We start from the raw sequence: 16,600 nt of genomic DNA, 5'->3' as shown, positions 1-16,600 counted from the left end.
CCAATTCTTCCATCTATTCTGTACGCTTGTTCACAAAAATTATAGCATTAGACATTTTAATTGTGCCAGACATTGTCTTAAGTATTTTACAGGCATTATTTCATCAATCCCCACACCACACTATTATTCTCATTTTCAGATGTGGAAATGTAAGTTTCTCCCTCATTCTCTTTATTCTCCCATCCTCTAGTCTATGAGGTCACCATCACCACCACTAGCACCACCAGCACCCACCCCTCACAGCTCCCCCCACCCCACCACATTTAATTTACTTAACAAACCTAAATTCCCCAGTCAGCCAACTCAAGTTTGTTATTTCTAGTGCCGGTATTCATAGCCCTTTCATCCTGTCTTTAAAATAAGCATTTTTTCACCAGATTTTTCTATTACTCTCCTGAGTTACTCACAACCTCCCAGCAAATCATACTGTGCTAAAAACTCAGTTTTAGTTATACCTTTACTGCTGTATAGCATTGATTTTACTCATTTGCAAGTGGCTCCCTACCCCATCCCAAGCAGAATTAATTCCAAACCTTTTAGTTTTTTTTCTCAAATTCCTAATCCTACCCCTACAATGATAAGGTAGAGATCATTCATTATTTAGATGAAATTCTCTGAGTTATCTCTCAAATACATATCTATGCTTTTGCATCTCTTCTTGGCATTCTTCTCTATCCTAGCTAGATAGCTTCTCTGTGTTCAAGATTTAGGTTTCCATTTGCATCCTTGATTTCGAATGAACTTCTCTATAACATACCCTCACTTGACTTTCCCCAGCCCAACTTCTATACCAGTTTGATTGCTTGCTTTTCTTTTTCTTTTCTTTTCTTTTTTTCTTTCAATTTTTCTTGGAAACTTAATACATTTTTTACTGTAAAAGTAATACATTAATATATTTTCCTTTTAAAAATGTGAACAGCAGATGCAATGGCATTTTTCCAGTAAACTAACTTGCTCAAGTCTTCTCTATTCTAAAAAAAAAAAGGGGGCGGGGGAATGATTCCCTTGCTTCTTATGCTACTTTATTCCTTCTCTCTTTCACTGCTGGAGTTATTGAAAGACTGTCTGTCAGTGGGCGTTGGCACTTCACTGCCCATTCCAGATACAGACCACTATAACTTGGCTTCTGACTCCCACTTGTCCCCACACAACATGATGTAGTTTTATGACAGCGCCAGCCACTCATCTTCATGGAATTCCAAGTTGTCTACCCTTTTGGGGTCCTCCTTTACCCTCTTTTTTTCTCTGCTCTAGGTTCTTTTCCACGTATAATCTCACCCACAACTAATACTTCAGTAATCACCAGTGAACAAAAGAATACCACAGCCAGAGCTCCAATCTTGGCTCTTCTCTTGGGATCTAGACCCCTGGTTTAAACTTCCTTGAGGTCCTGTGTCCCCTGGTTGGCCTTCACTCCTCTCTCTCTCTGATATCACCACTGAAACTGGTGTGCCCCCGCTAAGGCCATTTGTATTGTACTTTGGTTCTATCTGTCTGTCCATTTCACTGGAGGGTAAACTCATCCAGAGCAACCGGTCTACCTCAATGCCTTGTACATTGCTGCAACTCTAGAAAGAAAAGTTATTTGAAATTTATTGACTTGGAAGTTCAAGAAAAAAGTGCCATTTCTTTCTCTTTTTTTTTTTTTGAGACAGAGTATTGCTCTGTCACCCGGGCTGGAGTGTAGTGGCGCGATCTCAGCTCACTGTAACCTCTGCCACTTGGGTTCAAGTGATTCTCCTGCCTCAGCCTCCCAAGCAGCTGGGACTACAGGCGCCCGCCACCATGCCCTGGCTAATTTTTGTATTTTAAGCAGAGACAGGTTTCACCATGTTAGCCAGGCTGGTCTCAAACTCCTGACCTCAAATGATCCACCTGCCTCAGCCTCCCAAAGTGCTGGGATTACAGGCATGAGCCACCGCACCCGGCCAAGTATCATTTCATAAAATTAAGAATTTAAGCCAGAGGTGAGAGATTGGGGGGAAAAAAAAAACAAAAAGAAAGACGTCTCATACTCATTAGCACTCTTATTGTCTGTTTTGTCTGGTTTTCACTCAGAAAGCCTTCAGAAGCACATTTTCTCTCATGAGTGAAAATACTGTCAAATGCATTTGGGACTGCTGGTCATTTCCAAAGTGCAGGGGAATGAAGCCCCATTAACTGGCCACTTCTGGATATTCATGCTATAACTGGGAAGCTGAGCAACTGAATTTTAAACTGCTGTTTAGGTTCTTCTTCAACCCAACATTCAGTTAAAAACTTTATATGATTAAAAATAGACATTTGGGTCTGCTTATCTCTACTGTCTATTCACTCACAAATGACTACATGAACAGCAGAAATTAAGAAAGATTTTACAGAATGTTTATAATCTTTCATATTAAAAAATAAAAGGAAGCAAAGGGATGAAGAATTGAGACCTTTTTCTTGGTATTTATTTTTGTCCTCTGGGCAACTACAAAGGGGGAAAAAATGAGCAGCAATAGGAAGGTGGGGGATTTAAAAATCTTTAAAAAAAGATGGCCTTAAAAATAATCAGGAATTGATCATCTATTCACAGATAAATTATTAAGATTAAGATCTGAAGTATTAAAAAAAAAAGTCTTCATATCCTTACTAGACCTTAATTTTGGCTCCTAAATGGAATATGGTCAATAAAAAATGACTGCTTCCCTTCTTGGAGTCTGAAGTTAAATTATCATCTCCATTCCTGCCACTGTGGCTGCTTAAATGGGGCAGTATGAAGTGAGAGCATTTAAAAGCACTACTATTTTTTATAAGGTAGTCCAGACTCTCAAGTTTAACTGTATACACTTGTTCAGTGCCTCTGTAAATAAATAATTTCTTACTACTATTACAGTGAGTCCTTTTTAACCTAAAGAGAGATGATTAGGTCTCTTAAATTTTTCAAAATAACATTTGTCTTCCAGCTGCCTTTTAATTAATTTATATCTTCTTAGCTCCTTTAAAGGCTAACTAAAAGAAAACACAAAATGCTTACTTTTTATAATTCCCTAACAATGCTCCTCATCTATTCATTCAGTCAGTGTTTACAGGGAGCCTAAAACCACTGGGTACTGTGCATAGAGAAGGAGGCCATATATAAGGTAGCTGAGGGGCCATGAGCAAGCAATGCTGGGAGGAAGGAGAAGCAATGAGGTAGAGGAATCATCACTTGGAAAGTGAATCATAGGACAGTGAGACTCAAGAGAGTAAAAGAATGGTAGTAGACAGTAGGAAGCAAGGCAGCCGGACTCTAACCCAGCTAAACTAAGTGGCAGAAATGGCAGAAGTTCAAGAGGAAAAATTCAGAACTCCTGCTCTTGATTTTGTGCGTTGAATGGAAAACTGTCATCCAACTGGTCTCCATAGGCCTACCTAGGAGGCTGCTTTCTCAGGTTCTGTTAAGATCAGGTTTCATAACTGAGATTCTTATTCCCTTATATGTTCTTAGAACAATTCCACCTCATTACTTAACACAAACAGTAGTGGGTCTCTATTATTGTGCTTGCAATCAGAAGTATCCTGCTAAACAAACACTAATAAAATTGTGCAAGAAACTGCTTCTTTTAAGTTAGTACTTAGCAATAGCAAGTCCACTTAAGAAGGAAATAATTTAATGTCAGGCAGGACCACCTGCTCATTTAAGGCAAGTTATTAAATTATTTCCATGCCTTTCAAAACACTTATATTAAGAAAAATTTGCAGTCTTTGCACTTCCACGATTGGCAGGCACCACGTTCATTTTATCATCCCAATTAAAGTGTTGCCTGGTGTCCAAATGAAAGAAAGGAAGAAAGAGAGAGAGAGAGAAGAAAGAGAGAAAGAAAGGAAGGAAGGAAGGAGGGAAGGAGGGAAGGAGGGAGGGAAGAAACAAAGAGAAGAAAAGAAAAGAAAGAGTCTTCTCATACAGTCTAAGCTGTCTCTAATTTTTTAAAAGGAATGGCAAGATACACGCTCCCTCTCCCTCAACAAACACATAAAAATTAGATTAGATTATCCTTTATCAAATTTAAAATGTTTTTAATGTTTATATTTCAGTGTCTCTGAAAGAAACTATCACGTGACATATGAGTTAATTTTATTTGTTGCCAATTCTTATAAAAAGTGGATATAGATGTTGTTAAAGTAAGTTTTAGAGATTCCATTTTAGTTTCAAGTGTATACCTTTTAAGTCAAAGGAGGTGCTTTGTTTGCTATTAGAAGCCAACAGATTTTTGACAAGATGGTCTTAAGGATTGTGTTATATTTAGGAATGAGCGCTTCCTCTCCAGATCTGTGCCGCCACCTCATTCCGGGTGACTTCTAAACAACCTAGGGTCACAGTGGCCTCTCTTTAATTAGTATCCCACTGCTGGAGGGAGGGGAGCATGTCAGGGGGAAAAGAATGTAAGAAGACATTATAAACAAAGGTCTTCAGGGCAACTTAGTGGTTTGGTCAAGGAATGGAAGAAAGCCTAGCTCCTTTTTTGTTACCAAAGTAAGGCCGGAAACGGTTTTGATTCCTACAAATTGAGATGGTTGGGATTTTTCTGTATGTTTGTTAATTCTGCCTTAATGTGTTAAACTCTATATCAATTTGATAGCCTATGACTGAAAACTCCACATTCATTGTTTAGATGACAAAGGAATGATCCATAAAGAAAAGAGCTGATTCAGTGAACACTTTTCCATCTAAGGGATGATTCCATTAAGGTTTTAGCAATATCCAAGTTACGTTAATACAACATTTTCCTTCTTTAAAATAAGGAAGTACAATATTTAGGAAAGTAGAGGTCAATAATAACTATCTAAGAGATATTTTTAAAATCCATAATATCTAAAACTGTACCTCCCATATATATACCTGCAACTAATTTTATGAGGCCAGGAACAAAATTCTATTTAAATTGAGCTCACTGCAATAAATAAATGAGTGAATAGGTAAAGAGAACTGAGTCAAAAATAAATTTTACCTGAAAATCAAGAATGACACAATTAAAAAAATTTTTAAAGCCTAAATATATAAACATATATGTTTATCTGTATCTATATTTATTTCTATCTGATGGTATATATTAATACATAGAGATAGAGATTTCATACAGATCTAATTCCACAAGGGAATTATATTTTTAAAATATCAAAGACTAAAATTCTTGAAAACTAAGACGGTTATGTGTATGAGTAAGGAACACTTTTAGAATATTAATTCTTCAGTTAAAAACACTGACACTGATTAATGGTTTCTGTTGGGTATTATTTACAAGAAATCATCTCAGCAGGGTGCCTGTGTCCAGTTTCATAATCACATAGTACACTCACCCTACAGGATTATGTTCTAGGCAAGTTCGAATGTTAAGTTGAATTTCATTCTCTTCAGGAAGTGACTTTTACTCAAGATTGAATACAGCTGTTAGCACAGATCACTGTTCCAAAAACATTTCTATGAGAGCTGGAAGAAAACACCATTTTAAGAAATGCAAATTCACTTTCATTATTTCAAATCTGTGCAAGCAAAGCTGGAAGGGAATCTCTGGTCTCTGTTTGTTAGTTAAATTAGGCTCTTATAAATATTCAAGAGAAAACATGCAGGATGGCTATGAGATGGCTATAAGACTTTCCATGTACTTCTGGAGCCTACATATTTTAATCACCAGTTTGTTTATAACAAATACAGTGGCTTGGTTTTTGTTTCAAAAATCAAAGTTATACTCAATTTCTCCTTAAATTTCACTCTCTAATACAACTTGGTTTTCTCTCTTTATAGTCACAGAAATGTAGCCTGGCAAAAAACATGGGGTGGCCTCAGCAGAGGAAATGCTGCCAGCTGAAAACACCGGATGTAATCGAGACCACAAGAGACACAGACTTAGTTATAAATGTCGAACTAAAAAGAGGTATTGGAAAGAAACAAAGTCTAACTTTTTATGGCTGGATTAATTATTGTAGTGAAATCTTACTATTTCATAGTTTAGTCCCAAACAAAACAACATGCCTGGGAATTATTTTTATAATCCTAGGTTCCACTTTCTAGAGCTTTAAAAGAAGAAGAAGAAGAAAAAAACAAAACCCCTACGGATTCTTACCATCCCTGGCCATTTTCCTACCACTGTGGGTAGGAGAACAGAGGTTTTGGGTGTCAACCTACCAGACAGTACACGATAGGTTGGATCAGCTTCCACAAATAGCTGGGAAAAGAGCATTTTTAAAGAATGTCTTTTAGCATCACAGAAATGTCCTTTTACTATATAAAGAATCAGAATAAATTTGTCTATAGATGGACCTGTAACAGACTAAGTTAATTAGTATTATTAATTCTCTTTGGCAATGGGGTGGGGATAAGAAAACTTAATTTACAAAGTCTGTAATAGCTGTTTTTCTATTCCCGCCCTTTGACATTGTGCTTCCTTTTGTATGGCGTAATGGCGATAACTATGTTCCTTCCCTATTGGCTATGAAAATCCAGATTTGAACTCAAGACAAGCATAACACTTTGGGATCCTATGATCCCCCCAGTTTGGCTATTAGTGCTTTCCAAGCTGCACATTTCTACAGTTACCTGTTGCTCTCTATGTAAAGATTGTTTCAATTAAATACATTTGTCTGTTCAAAAAATAATTCTTCAGGCAAAAATTTAAAATTTAATTTACTTTTTAGTCAGGGAAAATGATATTTTAATTGTCAAAATATAATACTTTTTATTTAAGACCTTGACTAAAGGGAGCAGTTAGCAGTTTTTGCACTTTAAAGTTAACAGGAAGTCTCCTTTCTTCCTTTTTTTTCATATAATATGATCAATGTTTCTTAGAAAGGTTAACATTTCTCATAAGAGATTAAACGACCTACCATAACTCACACAGGAGAAAGTGGGCATCTTCTGATGGTAAGAATAGGTCATTTTTGAAACTATGTTACGTTATACATGTCAGCCATCTTATTAAGTAAGCTCTTGGAAAAAAATAAAAGAAAATCTTTTGCCACTAGAGGGAGTTCAAAATTCCCTTTGTATCAGTAAACATGTAAAGTGCATTTAACTTCTGAAACAATAAAAACAATGATTGTAGTACACTTTTTAAAAAATTAAACAATAAGACTAAATCAAGAATTAGGTTTTTAGGGGATAGATCGTTTCCTTCAGTTAGAATAGCTATGGTGAATATATGCCATGGTTATTATGTACAGCACACATATATTAAAGGTAACTTAATAATTTTAATATCTGGAAGCAGTACAATGAATAAGCATTCTTATTCATTGGGATTGTAATCTTTTACTCTTTCAAGCTGTATTTAATAATAACTGTGGTAGATAGTTCCGAAAATACCTGCCCACAATCCCTCCCGCTCTGCATGTGCTTTCCCAATGTGATTCTCTCCTCCAAAGTCCAGGACTGGAACCTGTTTCACCTCCCCTTGCCTATGGGATGGCCCCGTGTGACTGGACCAGTAGAATGCAGAAGTATGGCTGAGTGACTTTCAGATCTGGGCCTGAAGAGGCTTTCAGCCAATCACCCTGTAAAGAAATCTGGGCTAGTCTGCCTTCCAGTTAGAATCCACATGGAAAGAGAGGCTGTACAGAATGAGAAGCTACACAGAGGAGAATGGAGGCACTCCAGCCAACAGCCAGACAACTGTGAGGCATGTGAATGAGGCCATCTTGGACATTCTATCCCCAGCTAAGCTCCCAACTGCATGCAGCTGCCTGAGTGACCCAGCCAAAGTCAAATGGAGCAGAAGAGCCATCCAGCTGATCCCAGCCAACCAGGAAAATGCAAAATTTTAAGTCATTTTTAAGTTTTAAATCATTTCTAAGTTTAAGTCATTTTTAAGTCATTTTAAGTTTTAAGTTGGAGGTAATTCGTTACTCCATAATAGATAATTGAAACAATAATACTAGTAAATATGTTTGTATCATGGTCTATATTTTTTAAAAGCCCTTTTACATCCACTATTTCCTATAGCCATACCATGCAGTAGGAAACTAGATCAAAGGTTAAATATCCTGGCCAAGATCTTGGAGTGCTTAAAAACAAATATGAAGTTTAAGAGAGAGATGTTTCTCTTAAGTAAATGCTATATATCCCTATTTTTCTACTTTTTATCTAATGTAGTAGTGATTATCAAATAATCAAGTATTGGTTAACAACTACTCTCTCCCGTGCTTCTTTTCCATAAGAACTAGTTAATCTAAACAACTATATTCATTTATTTTTCTATTAGTCCTACCAGTTCAAAAAGTAAAAATAATATTTTTGGACCTGTGCTTCTTTATTTATGCACACTTCTAGCTGTGTTTTGATGTTTGAGAAATGTTAATTATTTGAAAGTTCTACACACAAAGCACTGACAGCTTCAAGTGATAAGCTGAATTTTTAAATGTGAAATGACCCTTAATTCTTTCCTTGCTTATTCTCATTGTAGACAAGTTTTACAACTCTCCTATCTGTTTGACTTTCAGTTGAACAAAATAATGATGGGGCACTTAGCACCAGGTCCTTTGCATTTTGGTTCCCCATCCCCCTTTCCCTCCTCCAGGGTTACCTGTGAGACTGTGTATGACTGATATGGACAAGACAGTCCCAGCAAGAGAAAGACACTGGATTTTTCCCACTGACAGCTAAGTGTTCTTGCGGGGAGTTGTGTGTGGCAGGAGGAATGGTCTCAGAATCCAAGAATGGCCTGGGTTACCTAGGCAATAGTCTATTTTTACTATTGCCTAGGTAACCCAGGCCATTCTTGGATTTATTAGTTTATTCTGAAAATCTGCTAGAAATCAGATTTTCAGAATAAACTAAGTGGTCCACATTCAAGACAGAATAAAATTCAAGTTTTGAAAGCTTTGGATCCAGACCGAATCAACCTACTAGCCAGATTCTTTTCTGAGGAAGCAAGCATCTCACTGTCTTTTGGTAGAGAGGTTCTCATTATCTGTAGAAGACATGCTACTTCCTCATTTCCCACAGCAGTCATAATGCAAATGAGAACAATAAGTATAAATGTAAGTTATAGAGTCTGGAAGCCACGAATCTACTGGGAGGCTGTTAAGATAAATGTAGATTAAGCATCTTCTACGTGATACCTTCCAAAGTCTGTTTCGTAATCTTAGGCTAAAGAACCAAATCTTTCACATGGCCCACATATCTCTGCAAGACTTGACTCATACTTATTTCTCCAGTACCATCTTGTATTATTCTCTTCCTCACCACTAAGAACCAGGTAATCTGGACTTTCAGTTCCTTATACTTGCAAGGCAACCAATCCAGCAATATGTTTCACACATGCTACTCTCTATGCATGGAATGCTCCTTCTTTACCTCTTTGCCTAGTTAACTCCAACTTATTCTTCAAGGCTCAGCTTAAATTACTTATATCAGAAAATCTTCCCTCTTAATCCCCAGAATAGGCTGGGTCTTCCTGTTATATAACCCTCATATAGCATACTGTATATCTCCTTTTCTGGATTCAACAAGCTGCAATCTAAATTATTATTTAACGTCCATCCTTTCTGCCTCATTATAAAAGCTCTTTGAGAAACGGGGTTGTGCCTGTTTTGCTCATTGTTTTATCACCAGTGTTTTGTATAGTACAGAATAGGTATTCAATACTATTTATTGAACATGAATCTATTATATTTAAAGAATTTAAAAATGTATGTCTACATATAAACTTGCATATGTTACATTATATTATATGTACTTCTGAAGATACAAAGAAGAATCTGACAGTTTCAGTAAGAAAAAGACATGCACAAATGACCGAGTGGTAAAGCAGACTCTGATCAGTAATATGAAGAGAACTAAATAACATACCATGGAGAACAGGGAAAGGGGGATTGACTCTAAATGGTGACCATAGGAAGCTTTGTGGAGGAGAATCCGAAAGTGCCTCTAAGAACGGGCAAGATTTATACATACATTTTTCTGGCCCACTAGAAACAGCAATGTTCACAGTGTTTGCCATCCCACTAACATTTTTCTGTTCTTCACTCCTCCTTTTCACTTGGTATTCCCGAATGCCTTCCAAACTCCAGGAAATAAAAGAAACAGTGGTTTAATGGGGCATTGGCAATGCTTAACTCAAATAAATGACATTTTAACAATAAACTATTAGAACTGTGTGAAAACCGATTTAACTCCTTGCAGCAATAATAGCTTGGCAACTGTGTAAGAACTCAGATTAGGAACTGCAAATCAACGGTCCAAAAGAAGTCCTTTCTTAAATCCAGATATAAGGTATAAGGAATGTAAGATGTTTGGGTGGGAAAAAGGGAGTAAAGGTCACGCAGGCCTCCTGGTGGCAATGTGTCAGAGAAGGAGCCAGAGCTTTGGGAAAAGCAAGGCTCACTGTAACACTGCAGGAAATCTCTGTGACACACTGGTGTGTCATGAAACAATGACTGGGTATCACTAATGACAAGCATTTCACTTAATGGTTTGGAATTCTGGATATACTACATAGCCTGCCCAATTACCCAGAACAAAGCAGAATTAGACCTGGGAAATCACCCTAGTTGCCCAATCCTCAGGGAATTCTCATCCTGTTGGATCCAGCAGGCTGAGTTATGAGCTACTCTTCTCTTCTGAGGTTCCTGGCTCCTAGCTAACTGGTCACAACTCCAGGGTGAGCACCTACTCTCACTGGTTTTGATATGAATATTAAAAAAAAAATCTTTAGACTGAGGTAGCTCACATCTGTGGTCCCAGCACTTTGGGAGGCCAAGACAGGTGGATTGCTTGGGCTCAATAGTTTAAGATCAGCCTGAGCAACATGGTGAAACCCTGTCTCTACAAAAAATACAAAAACTAGCCAGGTGTGGTGGTGCACACCTATAGTCTCAGCTACTCAGGAGGCTGAGGTAGAAGGATCGCTTGAGCCTGGAAGGTGAGACTGCAGTGAGCCGAGATTGTGCCACTGCACTTTAGCCTGGCCCACAGTGTGAGACCTTGTCTCCAAAAAAAAACAAAACAAAACACAAAAAAACTTTAAAACAAGTTTGTTCACAGTTATGAGAACTTGAGTTCACTGAATTCAAGTTTTCAGCAATAAAATTCCATTTTTAGCTTCACAATTAAAACAACTGAAATTTGGTCCAAATAACAAACATTAAGTGACACTGAGCTATAATTTTGATTCCTGGATTTACATAAAGTATATCAATGTTAAAGTGAAAAATAGGCTTCCTTTATGAAAGACACATTTGGTAAGCCACACTGCCTACACAAAATTTTCTGATTCTGGTCCGCAGAAATGTGGCTTGGCTTTGGAGACTGTTCTTTTTCATATCATGTCTTCACAGTGCTAACTTAAAGACTTTTGGCAACAATTCTTCATAAAGTGAATTTTAATTCCCAAGTATATTTTAATATCAATCTTTCAACACAAAGCACTATAATTTCAAAGCAGTTTGGAATATCTAGGAACATGTCTGTGCAACTGAACTGCGCTTCCTCTTAAGTATGGCATTGTGCAATCCTCGTTTACTTTGGATTATGTGATAAGGACTCAGCTCCTAATCATTTTAATTTCACATTTTTTATGACCCTTTTGTTTAAAGTCAATATTTTAATTGGCATATATCAAGATCTGAATGGATCTTGGATTAGAAATTGTGTTTAAATTGAGAAAAGGGCATACACTAGTTCAAATGACTTCGATATGAGCACAGGAGCCGAATTTTCACTGTAGTAAAGGAGCTTGTTATAAAATAAAACTTTTAAAAGTAACGAAATAACATTCAATAGAAAAACTGTAGTCACTAGTTCATGAGAAGTGTTTAGCTGATACAGGATTCTAGTCCATTTAAAAACCAAATAAAAACCTCTACAACTACTGCTTTGGGCAATACATATATATTAAATTCAAAAATATTTTCAAAATCTTACTCTAGCCAATAGTTTCAGTCCATCCAATTACCAACTATTTCATCAACACTACTAAAAAATAGGGCATGAGTGTGAGCTCCTTTTCCCCCCACATTGCTCACCCAAAACAAACAAACATGAAAGAAAGAGCCTTTGAGGGAGACAGGAAGGAAGAAAAACAGCAACGCACAGGTTAGAAAGAAGTCTCTAACAGTGCTATCCATTAGACTTTTCTGTGATGATGAAAATGTTCTACATCTGCGCTAATACAGTGGCCTCTAGCCACATGCAGCTAATGGGCACTTGAAATATGGCTAGCATAACTAAGAAACTCAATTTTTAATTGTAAGTAATTTAAATTTAAATAGAGTTTGTGGCTACCCTATTAGACAGCACAGGCTTATAATTAACTAAATCCCTGAAAAATGAAACTATTGTTTATGATCAGTTAAATATGGCAATTATCTTGTGGCCAGCAGGAGTCTAGAATTATTTTTATCTAATGGTTATCTGATGATCTTTAAAAATCATTACTAAATCAGCCAAGAAAAAGAGCTCGGACTACAAATAAATAAAAGGAGCTTTGACTTCCTGGTCAAAGATGGCCAGAAATGGTAAGAATCCCAGGGCAGAAAAGACAAGCCCAACCCTGAGTCCTATTGTTACTGTTCTGCCATGTTACCCAGCTTTTTCAGGAATTACACATTTAAAGGGGACTGGTATTTTAGCCAGGGCAGTTCAACATGACCCCAACTTTCTATAGAATAAGTAGAACCAAGCAGAAATGAAAAGAAAGATCTTTCTAACTTTCTATGGAAAGAGTGGGGTTATTTTAAACTATCACTATGCCTTAACTAAATAACCTACTGGATATACACTCTATTGAGACCGTTAGCCCCTTATAGGGGACATATAAATATTTAATGGGGTTTTTTATCTTTTTTTAATTGGTATACCGACAATTTTTTAATCATACAGTTATTATGCCTTATGTATGGTCCTGAATACTTTTATTCATTTAAGTTTCACAAACACTGAGGTAGGTGGAGAAGAAACTATTCTCCTCATTTTATAGATTAAAAGAAAGGCTTGAAGTTAAGTGATTTGCCAAAGGCGACCCGAACATCAGTCCTCTGATTGCTATTCCACGTCTCTTTCTTCAGAGTATTTAATAAAGTAATGATTATATAGTATATTTTATTGTTTAATAGTTGGAATGCAATAGGAATGGCAGATTTTTATGCTGTCCAAGCCTTAGGCTTTTCTTTGTATTTCGGAGGACCTTTTACATTAGAATTCCAGCCTTATTTTTTTCTGTCAAAAAAGGCATTTATTTACAAGATCATCTCTGGCTATGAGAAAAGAAACCTATACTCCTCACATAAAAAGCAAGGAAAAGCAAGAAGTTATATAAGCAATTGAAATAGAATGATGGAAAATCTTGAATTATTTTAGGTCCAGACTATATTAATCTTCTTTGCCTAAATTTCCTAGCACTCAAGAATGCATTCATTATAGTATCCTAACAACTTAGAGTGGGTAACTAAATGTTCCATCAATAGCCAAGTTATTATTTAATGAGAATGGATAATTTGACTGGGGTATAGAGGAGCAGGAGGCGTTTTGATGAACATTACAGGATTCATCAAGTCACCTCCATGAGTCCATAAGATTATCAATAAGGGTTTCATGATTGCTACTTGACTTGAAAAAAGTTAAAGTCACCAGTTTAACTGCTACAATGGTCCCTTCCAACTTAAGTAACATATGTAAGTAACTGTGATAGATAATCTCCAAAGAGCCACTGTCAACTCCTTCCTTTCTGGTTCTCACCTGAAAAGGTAGAATCTACCTCGTCTCTGCTCGAATTTGGGCTGGCATGGTGAGTGGCTTTGACCAATAATGTGTAGTGGAGGTGATGCTGCTCCTGGCAGCTTATTCCTCTCCTCTTGGAAGCTGACCACCAGGTAAAAAGTCCAACTATCTTGAGATCGCTGACCTGTGAGAAAGGCCAAGCTCCCCATGTAGAGACAGAAGTGCTAACAACAAAGCAAGAGGCATCAGCTATTAAAAGGGAAACCTTCCTAATATTCTAGCCCATCCAAGCTGCCTGCTGAATGCAGCCCACTGACTCACCCAGATGATGACATGTGGAACAGCCACCTGCCCCTCCAAATTCCTGAGCCACAGAATCATGAGAAATAATAAATCATTAATTTTTTAAGCCACAAAGTTTTGGGTTGATATGTTATCTATTACCTTACTTGATTACCAAGCTTGCTACTTCTCCTTTTTATTCTGAATTTTAAAAGTAACTTGAAAAGTAGTAATCTCTCTTTCTCTCATTCTTAATATAAGAACTAACTTTCAGCTGTCCGTTTTCACTCAAGTTTAAATATGGCTGAACACAAATATTTCCGAGGGTGCTGCTGTCATGGAAAAGGCCCACCCAGACAGAAAGCTCATCCCTGAGGTTTCCTGCTACATTAGTCTCATTCTTATTGCCACCACCTAATAAAAATAAAATTTTAAAGGAGCTAACAGAATAACGGGTTCCTGGAAAAGCACAGCCTCCATTTTCACATTGTTTGAAGACAATGTGTTTAGCAAAAGAATCTGTAGCTAAGGTCTTTATACAGAAATTTGAAGGACAATGAAGAAAAATAACCACACAAACCTGGGGAGCATAGCTAGAGAAGTCTACAATGCTCAAAGGGAATACTCTCCAAGGTAAAACCTACTGTATAGTGCCCCATTCATTTAGCTTGGACCCTGGAAGAGTGATGTTAAAGGAAAAAAAGAAAATTTATACAGAAATAGAATAGCAAATTGACAACTACTATCCCAACGGCCGCCATCCCAGAACTTCATGGTTGTCCTTAGGGACACCTAACTTATCTCCACCACTGCCACCTGCTTCATTTTTGGTATAGTTTGTTGCTCCCACCTGAGCCCTTCTAAAGGAACTCTTGGGAAGGGAGAAGTGCAAAGCCTAGATTGTTCTCATTTTTCTTGAAGTTCCTCCCAGTTTCGCACAATTAGCAAGAATAGTATATAAACCATAGGAAAGTAATATAGAATCCACAAAGCAGTCTACCTAATGCCTCACTCAATTTCAAAAATTGCCAGTTCTGTCAGAAATGTCAACACTCCAATCAAGTATTCACTACACAGAATCTTCATCTTTCCATCAGTAACAGTGAAGGAGTAACAGACGTTGAAATATGACCAACTTTGTGCTTGACAAATGAATCTTGAAATATCCGTAGCAATATGAACAAAGGCAGTATGTGAATACAACACTTCTTCTGGATCGACTTCCCAAGGGTTTGATGGACAATGTCTCAGAACATTTTTGCATCTTAAGAATGTATAACATAGATGTTCAAATTCTGAGGGCTACAGATACAAAGGAGTGGTCCATATTGCCTGTGCTGCACACATAGCTGTCATTCAGGAAAAATCACAGGCACTGATTATCAAGGGACCTGAGTTATATGTCACAGTTTTTCTAAAATCAAGTTCCAATTATTGCCATATTGATACTACCTCATTTAAGGGATTAATGATATCAAGTGAAATTCTCTAAAACAGTTTCTAAGAGCCTGACTCTTAAAAGGCAGGAGAATCACCTTGTTCATACCACTTTTACTCCTGTGATCAGGGAGATTAGCTGAGATTTTTTACAGGACCTGCACAAAAACTAAGAAATGCCTTAGGGTCCTCCTATTCCTACCATTGCTGGAAGGGAAGAAGTCACTTTGATGTTGATACCCTCTCTGACTTCTCAAGTCCTTTTTCTTTTCAGTAGCATTGAAAACATTCAGAAGTCAAGAATATTCTTCGAGATCATTATACGAGACTCCATAAGGGAATCAAGTTATATAAAAAGTCCATTGTTTATTCGGAGAAAGGCAATCTTTGGAGGCTCAATACTTTCTTGTAACTGTGAACATAAAGGATTTATCCTTCTCCATTAGGAAGCCTGACCACATGAACTTCATCTCCTATCTGAGGCAGGACCCAGCATCCCTGGCCTCAAGAAACAATGTACAAGAACAATTCTGTCACCTAAAACAAATTCAGCATCCCTGACTTGATGATGCTTCCACCTCAGCTCCACCTTCAGCATACACTCACCAACTGATCTTTCATCCATCATTTGATTCCCAAGCTGGAGAACACCTGAAATACCCCAGGAAGGATCTCCATGTACCACCTTCTCCACTGGATGAGGCATAGGGTTGCCATATTTACTGCTAGCAAAGCCCGTCCCCATCTCTCCCCCACCCTCACCAAAATCTAGTCACTCTAAAATGGCCTCTCCGGTGATGTCCCTAGATCTGCTGGTACAGAAATGGAAATGTACAGTACTTTCCATTTCCATTTCCTTAGTAGGTTGTTGACTCAAGGTCACTCTCTGTAACATTCTTTCTAGGGATTCTTATAGCACAGACGTATTTGTGCACATTGTAGGCAGCTATCACCTTCTCCCAAGAAATCTCACTTACAACATCTTCTCACATCCTCTAGGTTTCCATCTTGGATTATTCATCAGTGTGTAATCATTTTAGCGGGGGAAGGGAGATTGTTTTTGCTTTTTAAAAAAATTGAGATATAATTAACATAGAATAAAATACATAGATCTTAAGTGTTCAGTTCATGAGTTTCAACAATTTTAAACAGTTGTGTAACCACCACTGAAAACAAGACATGAGACATTCCCTTCCACGAGTGTTCCCTCATGTCCCTTTCCTG

The 16,600-nt window shown here is 37.3% G+C and overlaps 1 protein-coding gene across 9 annotated transcripts in view; it reads right to left on the bottom strand.

Annotated features, from left to right (window-relative positions):
- Nucleotides 1–16,600, bottom strand: part of RBMS1 (RNA binding motif single stranded interacting protein 1) — a 219,093-nt gene that overhangs the window by 152,005 nt on the left and 50,488 nt on the right. Inside the window, exons 1-2 of one of the 9 annotated variants that reach the window (XM_055291981.2) lie at nucleotides 8,523–8,617; nucleotides 6,131–6,170 (exon numbers count right to left, since the gene is read on the bottom strand). The exons of 5 other annotated variants lie outside the window; for them this stretch is intronic. The gene's annotated coding sequence lies outside the window, so the exon portion shown is untranslated. Of the gene's footprint in view, nucleotides 1–5,304; nucleotides 5,458–6,130; nucleotides 6,171–8,522; nucleotides 8,618–16,600 lie in introns of those variants that run through there. 3 more of the 9 variants (XM_055291983.2, XM_055291982.2, XM_055291984.2) reach the window with 3 other exon arrangements.

This window comes from Symphalangus syndactylus, chromosome 9, assembly GCF_028878055.3.
Source record: "Symphalangus syndactylus isolate Jambi chromosome 9, NHGRI_mSymSyn1-v2.1_pri, whole genome shotgun sequence".
Classification (NCBI taxonomy): Eukaryota; Metazoa; Chordata; class Mammalia; order Primates; family Hylobatidae; genus Symphalangus; species Symphalangus syndactylus.
The sequence above is the reverse complement of the archived record's forward strand: the minus strand, read 5'-3'. Positions and strand labels throughout refer to the sequence as shown.